The sequence below is a fragment of the Eumetopias jubatus genome, unplaced genomic scaffold (assembly GCF_037043125.1).
Source record: "Eumetopias jubatus isolate StellerSeaLion01/CBP00866 unplaced genomic scaffold, mEumJub1_p1.0 scaffold_9, whole genome shotgun sequence".
Lineage (NCBI taxonomy): Eukaryota > Metazoa > Chordata > Mammalia > Carnivora > Otariidae > Eumetopias > Eumetopias jubatus.
This window is the reverse complement of record NW_028274815.1, coordinates 9,881,377-9,891,791: the sequence shown is the minus strand read 5'-3', so window position 1 is coordinate 9,891,791 and position 10,415 is coordinate 9,881,377. Positions and strand designations below refer to the sequence as shown.

Here is a 10,415-nt window from a genome sequence, read left to right as displayed (position 1 = left end):
TCTGATCTGTGTTTTTTGCTTTGCTGCCACAACCGCACAGTTTGAGGGCAATGCCTAAAACAGGAGCAAGGGTTTCCTTCTGTTTTTTTTGTTTTGTTTCGTTTTGTTTGTTTTTTGTTTTCCCTTATTGGACTGACCAAGACTTAAGAGACAGGGAAAGCAAGGTGATTTTTTTGGTTATGTGTATTAGGATCCTGCCACAAAACTACCAACTTTGCAGCCCATTACCACCTAGTGCTACTTCCATTCCCCCAGTGGAATCATTGTCCATTGCCTCTTCAAGTACTTTACTTTATATTACATTTGTTGCAGTGTATTAAAATGCTTGCACCCTAGGAGATGTGAAAATGTAGCTATAAACCTTTGAACTTTGAGAGGGAAGTTGGGGAGTCCTTTTGCATGCAGATGGTAGAAGAAGAAAAGGTCATTGTCAAAGTGAATTAGGGCACATTGAGTCCAGCGCCAAAATTCAACATTCCTCCTTTCAGACCTGATGCCACTTTCATCTCTAATTCACACCTTTGAAATGCAAAAGTCTGAAATATGTTCTGCAGAAATAGCAGGCACCTGTAAATGTGTACTTGACCTTCTTCATAGCAGCCTTTTTCTTCTCTCCAACATGCACTTATCAGATGCTAAGCTGGGGAGTTTTCTTCCATACTAAATTTCCTAATGTTTGATCACTGTCCTCTATATCTCATGAAGCATTTGAAAATGCATTAAAATGTATCAGCATCTTTAGGGGCACCTGCATGGCTGAGTCGGTTAAACAGCTGGCTCTTGATTTCTGCTCAGTCATGATCTCGGTGTCCTGGGATCTAGCCTCATGTTGGGTTCTGTGCTCAAGAGGGAGTCTGCATGAGATTCTTTCTCTCCATCTCCCTCTACTCTCATCCCTTCCCCCTACTCACTCTCCCCCTCTCTCTAATAAATAAATACATCTAAAAAATGAAATAAAATAAAATAAAATGCATCAGCATCTTTCAAGGTAATTATTCACTCAAGCCTCACAGCAGCCTTATCCTTTCAGGCTGTAAACTGTTAAAGTAGGGATGAAGTCCCACTCTTTCTTCCCCTGCTCGCCCCACACTCACCATACAGCCCCCAGCACAAGCAGGCACTCTGCGGGCCATTTTAGCAGGAGCTGAGAATGCACTCCTCTGCTCTCCTTTCTCTTCAGATCTGCCTGCCTGCAGACGGGATAGATTCTTAGGGGTTGGCTATGTCCTTGCACGAAGTGGTCATCCACTGGCAGTGATCGGGTAAGTAAGTAGGTCCAATTCTAAGAGTCAGAATAGAAGCCCACTGCTGCCAAAACCTAAGTCATATTCTCCAGTGTGGCCTTTCCCACTATATTTGGATTTTCATCTCCCTGGGTCCTGTGACTGTCTCTCTGTCAATTCAGAACTTTGTTGAAGAGATAGCTGTGGACTTCTCCAACTCTAAAGTGTCAACCATGAGCCCATCATGGTACTAATTCAGTGCATTTGCTCACTGAATGTTTATAAAAGTTCTTACAACTCACAAACAGGGAGAAGGTACATCAAGGACTTAAGGAAAAAACTTGCCAGAGTTAAATAGTTCATTAGTGGCAGAGCCGAGTGTTCCATCCAGTGCTGCTTGAGTGGAAACCCCGTATCATTTCGACACCCATCGAAGACCTTTTAATTATCCCTGACTCCAGTCCATTTCTCCACTTGTGTTTCTTGGTGAACCAGGATACCTATCCCAAATGTGTTGGAAGAAAGTCTCCGCTGAGGATCACTTCTAGAGACTGCCTTTCAACACTATGTTCTTTCCATGGCACTACTAGGCAGGACCTGTAGAGAGGCAACTGGACTCTGGGCTCTCCTCCAGCTTTTTTTCGTTCGGTGGGTAATCTCAGATTCAGTCTCTGGGTAATCTACCGTCGCCTCTTTACTTTCGCTTCATCACCAAGGACCTGTGTTACATCACGGTGCTTCCTACTCCTGTGAGAAGCAGCAGATTCTGATGGGAAAGAAGCCCTTGCAAGCAGCAGAGTGATCTTCCACAGTCCCTGACTACGACCAGGTTTGTGAGTTTCTTTTCCATTCATTTATTTATTATGTCCTTGTAAAAAATATGTTGGGCCTATGTAATAGAAAATGTTCTGTAAGTGCAAATTTAAAATAATAACATGGGAAGGGCTAAATGTTTGTGTCCCCTCAAAATGTGTATGTTGAAATTCTAACCCTCGATGTTAGGGCATTAGGAGTTGGGGCCTTTGGGGGGTAATTAGGAGATGAGGGCAGAGCTCTTATGAAGGAGGTAATTGCCCTTATAAAAGGAACCTCAGAGAGCTCTTTTGCCCTCATTGTGCCCTGGCAGGACACGAAGAGAAGTCAGCAAGCAGCCTGCAACAAGAGAGAGAAACTGCCTCACTAGAACTCTGATCAGTCTGATCTCAGATCTCCAGCCTCCACAACGGTGAGAAATAAATTTCTGTTGTTAACAAGCCAACCAGTCTATGATACATTATTATAGCAGTCTGAACAGACTAAAATATAGTCTGAGCAAGCACCTTTCACAATTGTTTCTATGCCTTTTCTTAAATTAAAATGGAATCTGAATATAATTTCCAGATCTCTTCAGAACCCTGACCTGCCAAAGGCAGATAAAATTCTTGATGTCTTTTTCAGAAAAACAGGAGGCAGAGTTAAGGTTTGGGGTAGCTGTCCCTCTCTTGGCTTAAAAGGCACATCACTAGACTGGTTTGGAGGGAAATCAGATACTGCGTTCCTTCCCTTTGAGGATACACCTTGAAGCTGCTGGTTGTATTCCATAATACAAAAAACAGGCTGCAGATTATAAGAATCTAGAGTAGGAGAAATAGTCCAGATCTCTCTGCCGGATGAGACTTTTACCAGCCATGTGGAAACACTTTAGGTTGCTCAATCACTGCAGCACTGAAATATTTTAAAATTCCGAGCCATGTGTTGCCACATACTAAACACAGTTTCAGCAAACCATCCGCTGTGGCTTTCTCATGGAATCAGTCTATGGATTGTCAGAGGTTCCGGATTTGCAAACCAGAAAGAGCAGCACTTCATCAGGGCTTTGAGAAGGCCCCCAGGGAAGGGAGGCATTCCTGCTTTCTTTTTTCCTGTCTATGTAAACTCCCAAAACACTTATTTCAGTCACCTGGATAATAAGTTATTGCTGTGAGTTTCTTCTACATTACATTTAATGAGAATCACATAGGTTGTTGGAAGAGTTTGAGAAGAGGTAGAGGACCAGAGCAAAGCAGAACAATGGGGGCGGGACCTCCTTGGGGATGGTCCCCACTCAGAGGGAGAATGGTTATTGTGTTTCTGGTCTAAGAAAGCAGATTTTCATAATAGAGAGAATATTTTCTTTTTATTTAGGGCTGAATGCCAATGCTATCATAGATGCTTTAAAAGTTTTATTTTTTTGCATACTCAGTTCCCTCTTCCTAAAATGCTGTTCCTCTCCATATCTACCCTGTTAGTTTCTTATCTGTGATCATTAGCTCGAATGTCACCTCATAGAAACATTCATTCCATGGCACATATCTTTCCCCTGTGCTCTCTGGTGTCTTGTGTCAACCTCTATCAGGTAAGAATTATAGCTGATAGTGCACTTGTAGACTCCAGCTCAAGGGAATCGCTCTGTATTATTAATTTCTGTGCCCCCAAGAGCCAGCACAGTACCTGGAAAAGAGTAGTCACCCAGGAAGTATTAGTTGAATAAATTGGTGGATGGATGAATGATCATAATTGAAGTTATTACCTGCATGTGTATTTCTGCTGTATGATCCAAATCCGTAACAGTTTTATCCAACTTACTCAAATTTCTCAGTATCACAATCATAATAGACATGACATCTAGAGTTTGCCAAATCCTCATGAAATCTGGGGTCAGAACAATGGACCATGTTGGAAATAGTGGGTCAAATCATCACCTCTTTACCTGCCTAATAAAATTAAGTTTTGAATAAACTTCTCCTTGGTTCTGATACTATATTTATAGGATTTTTATTATTTTGAAATTTAGCATATATAAAAATAGTATATGTAATGTTTTTGTATGATTTAAGGGATGATAGTTGTTATTAAAAGATAATAATAATATAAATACTCATGAACCTCCTATCTAGCTTAGGAAATAATGGACTGTGGTCTTCATCAACTTGGATATGAAATTCAAACATTTGGCTCTGTCTTAATTATAATCACAATTTATGAAAAGTTTATATTTTATTTAGTGAACATGATTAACATTAGCAAAACCATAAATAATCATTTAAGACTATTACCGAGACCTAGACAGCTAATGTAATGCTCTCGTCAACTCTGTGATATCCACTGTATTTCGTGCTTTATTTCCTTGCTTCCGTGGTGTGTGGATTGCTCCCAGGTCTGTGTGTGAGTGTGTGAGTGTGTGTGTGTGTGTGTGTGTGTGTGTGTGTGTTTCTTAACCACCCATGTAGCCTTTTGCCTGAACCCTACGCCTGCAAGTATCTAACTGTCTGATGGACATTTATATCTGTAGACACCAGGGGTCCTCAAACTCAATGTAACTAAAACCACATTCCTTAGATTCTCTCAGGACCTCCCATAACCTAATCTTCCTTCTCCATATCCTGGTTGGGTCACTGGCTCTCCCACACTACACATTCGGAGTATCATGAATTTCTCCCTCTCTTTTCAAAAATGCAATGCGTCACAAAATCCTTTTTTCCTCATGGCTTCTTTTGTTCGTGATATCCTGCACACAATTTTTAGGATGATGTTTTTAAAGAACTTTCTAGCCAATAACTCCTCAGGTTAAGCAATAAACAGACCACAAATTTTGATGGATCTCTATGGCCTATGATCTAAAGAGATCAAGGTGACAACTCAGGAGCCATCATGAGGGAACCCCGGGGAATTAAGGTGTGGCTTTCTGACCTCAGACAGAGATCATAGACTGTTTATTTGGCTTTAGCCATCCCAGAAAACAGAGAGGCAGAATAGCTCTCGTTCAGGGGGAGAAGGACTAATGGCTGGTCGGGACCACAGACTTGAGGAAAAGCAGTGCCCAGGATCCCTTGGGCCACCCCCCTCATGTTCTATCAGAGCACACATGTTGCCCTCATATCGTTCCTCTTTCTTCTAGAATATGTAGTCTTAATTTCACCCAAAATATCCAGAACTTTCTCCTCATTCAAATTTAGCAAAGACCTGTAAGGACTGGTTATTCATTTTGTATACTCGGTACAGAATAAACTCTGCAAAGAAGTCAATGTATCTTCCTTGAAGAGGTTTGCATGAATGAATTTTTTATTTATGATTACATGATTGAACCAAACCTGCCCCAACCAATCTCATCATTCCCCCAAAGGTAAAAACACCTCTAACGGCTTCTCGGACCTGTAGAGTGTTAGACAGTTTACTGGGAGGTTTCATATGCATCAGCTGCATATATTCCTCTAAAGAAAGAAGGGCACTTATGATTATGCTGTTTAATGGAGTTTCCAAAAGAAAATGGAGGTTTCCAAAAGAAAATGGAGGTTTCCAGTCTTCCGCTGTTTTGGGAGGTGCTACACTGCTAATACCCAAGAAAGACCAGATGAGAAGCCAGATGTCTGGACTTTGCAGTGCCCTTGATTCGATCATGCTATGTTTTATTTTTTGTTGTTGTTTCGTTTCTCTAAAGCAATGGATCCTGTTGTCTTTGCCTCATACTTTATTCAAGACAGAAATGTTTGTTTGAAAGGGTTATGGTTTATAAAAACCTGGGTTAAAGTCACGCTCTTTTGATATATTTGCTGTATGACACTGGGTGGTTTATTTACCATCACTGAACTTCAATTTCTCATCTGTGAAAGAGCAGTGTTACAATCAGCATCCTGATGCTGTGGTGAGGATCACACAGGTCACTATGAGGACACTTGGAAACATCATGTGTATTACCTATGCTGGGGATTGCCAAGATGATGGCAACTCCCAACCAGGGTGTCCATACGAGATCATCACGCAGCTTGTCCCTAAGGCCTAGATTCCTGCTTTCCATTTGGGCCATATACCGTGAAATTCAGTGCCCTTGAAGGGCTTTCCATGTGATACCTCCCCAGGTGTGCCTTATTCCATAGTTCACAATTAGACTTAAGCCTTACTGAAGGACTACGTTATTAGATATTGTTAGAAGCCAACCACCTAAATGGTATTAAATTACAAGTATAATTCAGTTGGATTCAACAAATATTCACTGAGCACCAGATATCATGTGTGTAAAGAGACATAAAGCAGGGTTTCTGCTTTCAAGAGTACAATGTATATGTAGTCAGGAAGATAAATGTAAATAATTGTGTAACAGTGTGTGACAAATACTATATATATATATATACACACACACACACACACACACACATACATCAAGGGCTGTAAGGACACAGAGGAGGGAAGTGTAAATGGCTCTGCTTGGTCAGAGGACAGGTTTCAGGAAAGCCACACAGAAGAGATGCGTTGGATCAGGACCCCAGAAAAAGAGAGGAGGTTCCCTGGGTAGGAAAAAAATGGGAAACAAAATATTATAGGCAGAGAGAACACCACCTAAAATATCAACCAAGGTGTTTTGGTTGGAATCTCACTTCTTACTCCCTATTTCACCTTGGGTAAATTACTAGACCCATCATCTACTTTTCTTATTTGTGAGCTGATTCTAATAATGTCTACCAAGAAGGTCTTAATATAGATGAAATGATACTGTGAATTTTCACCAGTTTAATGCTTGGTACACAGAACTAACTCCATAAATGTCACGTGTCAATGAGCAGATGCATGGCTTCTTCGTGGAACACAAAGAACGTGATGGCAGCAGTGTGGTTTGGCATTTTACTGAAGGTCTCTGGGGTTAAAATCCCCTGGAGACTCCCAGTGTGGATGCTTGGCTGAATGTTGAAGACTGGGAGAGCAGCAGTTATGAGCAGGTTTTGTTGTGGGTTTGCTTCTCATTCAAACTGCTAAACTACATCATTGGGGTACACCTCTACCCTCTTTCCTGGGGACTATTCCCTGTTCATGTCACTGAGGACTTTGCTGGGCTTCTCAGAGCTGAGGTCCCTGGCCTCACTTGGTATGGCGGCCATGACTTTCTCAGCACAGCAATGCATCCGCTCTGCCACGGTGCACGTGGCCAGCCCGACAGCAGCATAGCTGGAAATGCTCTCCCAGTGATGACCACCGTCCACCCTGGGTTAATGTTTCACGTGATTGAGGTTATATTAGTGAAGCCGAATTCCAAGACCATTGAATTATGCACAACAGTTTCCAAAGATGGTGGTCCAAACTTCTGTGCTGGGGACCTTCTGCTTTCCCCTGACCCATGGGCACCTCCACAGGGTTGTACCCCTGACCTGGGAAATACTTCTCCAGGATACAACGTGTGAAGTCGGTACCTCCCACCAGGCACCTGATGGAAGACAAGTCAACTGCTCGTGCTCACTGGGCAGCTCTCTTCAATTTTAAGCCCTCCTGAGCAGCAAAAGGGGCCACAGAGAGAAGGTCCCGAATCCATGGTGTTAACTCACCATTAATAGTGCTGCCTTCAGACTACCACGCTGTGGACTGGCCCTCTGGTTTGTGGTTTTGTTTTTTAACTCCCAGCTCAGGTTGGGAGCAATAAGTTTAGCCACCTGAAACAACAACTTTTGCCTAATCTAGAGTGATCTATTTCCTCAGCGAAGATTGCTTTTTGCGCTATTTTTATTTTTAAAGGGAGTTAACATTTAACATGCATGTTAGCTGGTTCCTGGCTGCCTGAATAGGTCTGTTTGTTTGGGCATGTCCGGCTGCCAGGCTGCTGAGCCCTGCTTTCCTCAAGGTTCAGGAAGCTCTAAATATTAATGAGGGCCAAAGACCCGTGCATTTGGCAACTCCTTCCCCACCATGCACTCCATTAAACACAATTTCCGAAGGCATTTCATAACTTAGAAACCTGCCCGGGAAAAGCACAGCACCATTACAATTCTGCATGATGGTAATTTCTAAAATGTCATGTATGCAGAAGGAACTGGTGATCTGACAGATGTTCGGTCAGTGGTTTACACTGCGCAGCTCAGAGCACTTGGATAGATGAGTGGTTCTCCGAGTGCGGTCTCCAGGTCAGTGGCATCAGCATTGCCTGGGAAATCTGTTAGAAATGCAAATTTCTGGGCTCTACCGCTGCCAATCTGCTGAGTCAGAAACTCATCAGAAATCCTGGGGCGGGGCCCAGCCATGTGGTGATTGCACAGCAACATGCAAATACTGCCTTCCTATCTGTGGGACCAGAGTTGCTCGTGCAAGGGACATACAAGTGTCCTTTGGGAAGTTTAGGATTGGGGTGCGGGCAGCCCTCTCTTCCATTCCCAGTTCTTCCATTGATTAGATTCTTACCTTAGTAACATTCCTGAGCCTCACTTTGCTCATTCGTAAAATGGTGTCAGTGATACGATGTGCTCTGTTTAACTACTTGAGTTGTGATATTGTTAATAAAAAATAACGAAGTTTTTTTATTCTAAATAATAAAATAAATACTGGTAAAGTGCCTTGAAACCCTGAGAGTGTTTCACGTAGTTAACACTTATGTCAGCACCTTGGTGCCAGGATTCCCCTAGTTAATCAGCCTCACCAGCTATACTGGGACATCTGAGACACAGGACACGGAGTCCAATCAAAGTGCAATATTACTGTGTCCTATCGAAGATGACAAGAAACACTCATTGCAGGTTTCTATTAGATGGAAAAATGAAGAGGGTGTTCAGTGGAACCCGAAGAGACTTAGAGAGATGAAGTAGGCAAGCAGAGGAACAGCAGGTGCCTCTTGGAGGCAAGAGAGCAGGGTGTGTTCACCAGTGCAGAGTTAAGTGTATCTGGAGCAGAAAGTGTGCATGAGTGTGTTTAAATACCTGTGTGTGTGTGTGTGTGTGTGTGTGAGCACATGACTGAAAGATGACAGAGGGAGACAGGGTAGTGTGGGAGAGAAGGGATGGAGAGAGGGAGGAGGGTAGGGACAGAGAGAGAAAGAGAAAAACAGAGATGGAGTGAGGGGCACCTGGGCGGCTCAGTTGGTTCAGCACTGGACTCTTGATTCCAGCTCAGGTCGTGATCTCATGGTTGTGAGATCGAGCTCCACGTCGGGCTCTGTGTTGGGCGTGGAGTCTGCTTGAGATTCTCTTTCTCCCTCTCCCTCTGCCCCTCCTTCCCCCCCAAAAAGAAACAAAGATGGAGAGAGACTGAAGCAGATACTGAGAGAGACAGAGAATGTCAGACAAAGAGAGATAAGAAAGAGGAAGAGGGGCAGAAGGGAAAGGAGACTATAACAAGGAAGAAGCATCTTTACGGCATCTTAACAGCGTTTGCCCAATTATCAGTAGCAACCCCTATTTGTACTTATCTATGCTCCCCTCAGTCCTCACACCCGGTCTGCGAGGTTGACCCAGGAGGAAACTGAGGCCCAGAGGACACAGTTTCTTCTCTCACCCATACCAGCATGAGAAGCAGCTGAGGCAGAAGCCCGAGGAATGGCCACCGGAGCCGGGGCCCAGCACAGGGCATCTGATGCTCCTGGCTCTGCTCTGAGGACCCCAGGTCAGCCTTTGTACAGTTGAAGAAGGATGGGTGAGGGCACCAGCGGGAGTGCAAGCAGGGCTGGCCCAGGCCAGCTCTGTGCGTGTGCATGTCATAGGCCACCTGCTGCGCTTACTGAAATGATAACAGTTAAGCTATTTAAATGAAAAACCCTCTGTTTTTCCCATCACCCTGAATATATAACACTTTTTGCCCTATTTCCCTCCACCCCTTTCCCACAATTGTTTTTCACACAGTGGTAATCGTAATATATACACTATGATGATATATCTTTTGACCCTTGCTTTTTTTTTTTCATTATTACTGCACAATAAACAATTTTACTTGTTGCTATGGTGTTTCCACAATGTTCGTTTTAATAGCTACATAATATTTTATTCAGGGAATGTGCCATAAATTATTGAACCATTTCGGTTGTTTTCTTAGTTAAGTCCCCATTCTGTGATAAAACATTCATGTCAATACACAAAATAACTCATTTCACTTTTACTATGCCTTTTGATACTTTGGCTCTTGTTATTTTCTCTTAGAGTTGGATAGAATTTGGAAGGTAAGAACCCCATTTTTAATAGGATGCTCATGGTTATCTTAAGACATTCCACAAACATTCCGGATGCTGTGATCTTCTATTTATATCCATCTAGTCAAACACACCAGCACCCGTCTCCCCTTTTATGGAGTTTTGTGCACATTGGCTGTCCTCCTTCACCTTCTCCTTTCTCATTCTGCACTGGTTTAGTCTGGGGGGGTCTGACAGCCCTCCTTAAAACACACACACACACACACACACACACACACACACACACACACACACACACAACT

General features: G+C 43.0%; 1 long non-coding RNA gene across 1 annotated transcript; it reads left to right on the top strand.

Annotated features, from left to right (window-relative positions):
* The first annotated feature begins 1,981 nt into the window (after positions 1 to 1,981).
* LOC114205943 (uncharacterized) lies at positions 1,982 to 9,824 on the top strand. Its single transcript, XR_003608508.2, has 3 exons — positions 1,982 to 2,052; positions 2,350 to 2,448; positions 9,415 to 9,824. It is a non-coding gene; the product is annotated as an uncharacterized LOC114205943 (long non-coding RNA).
* Positions 9,825 to 10,415: the final 591 nt, after the last annotated feature.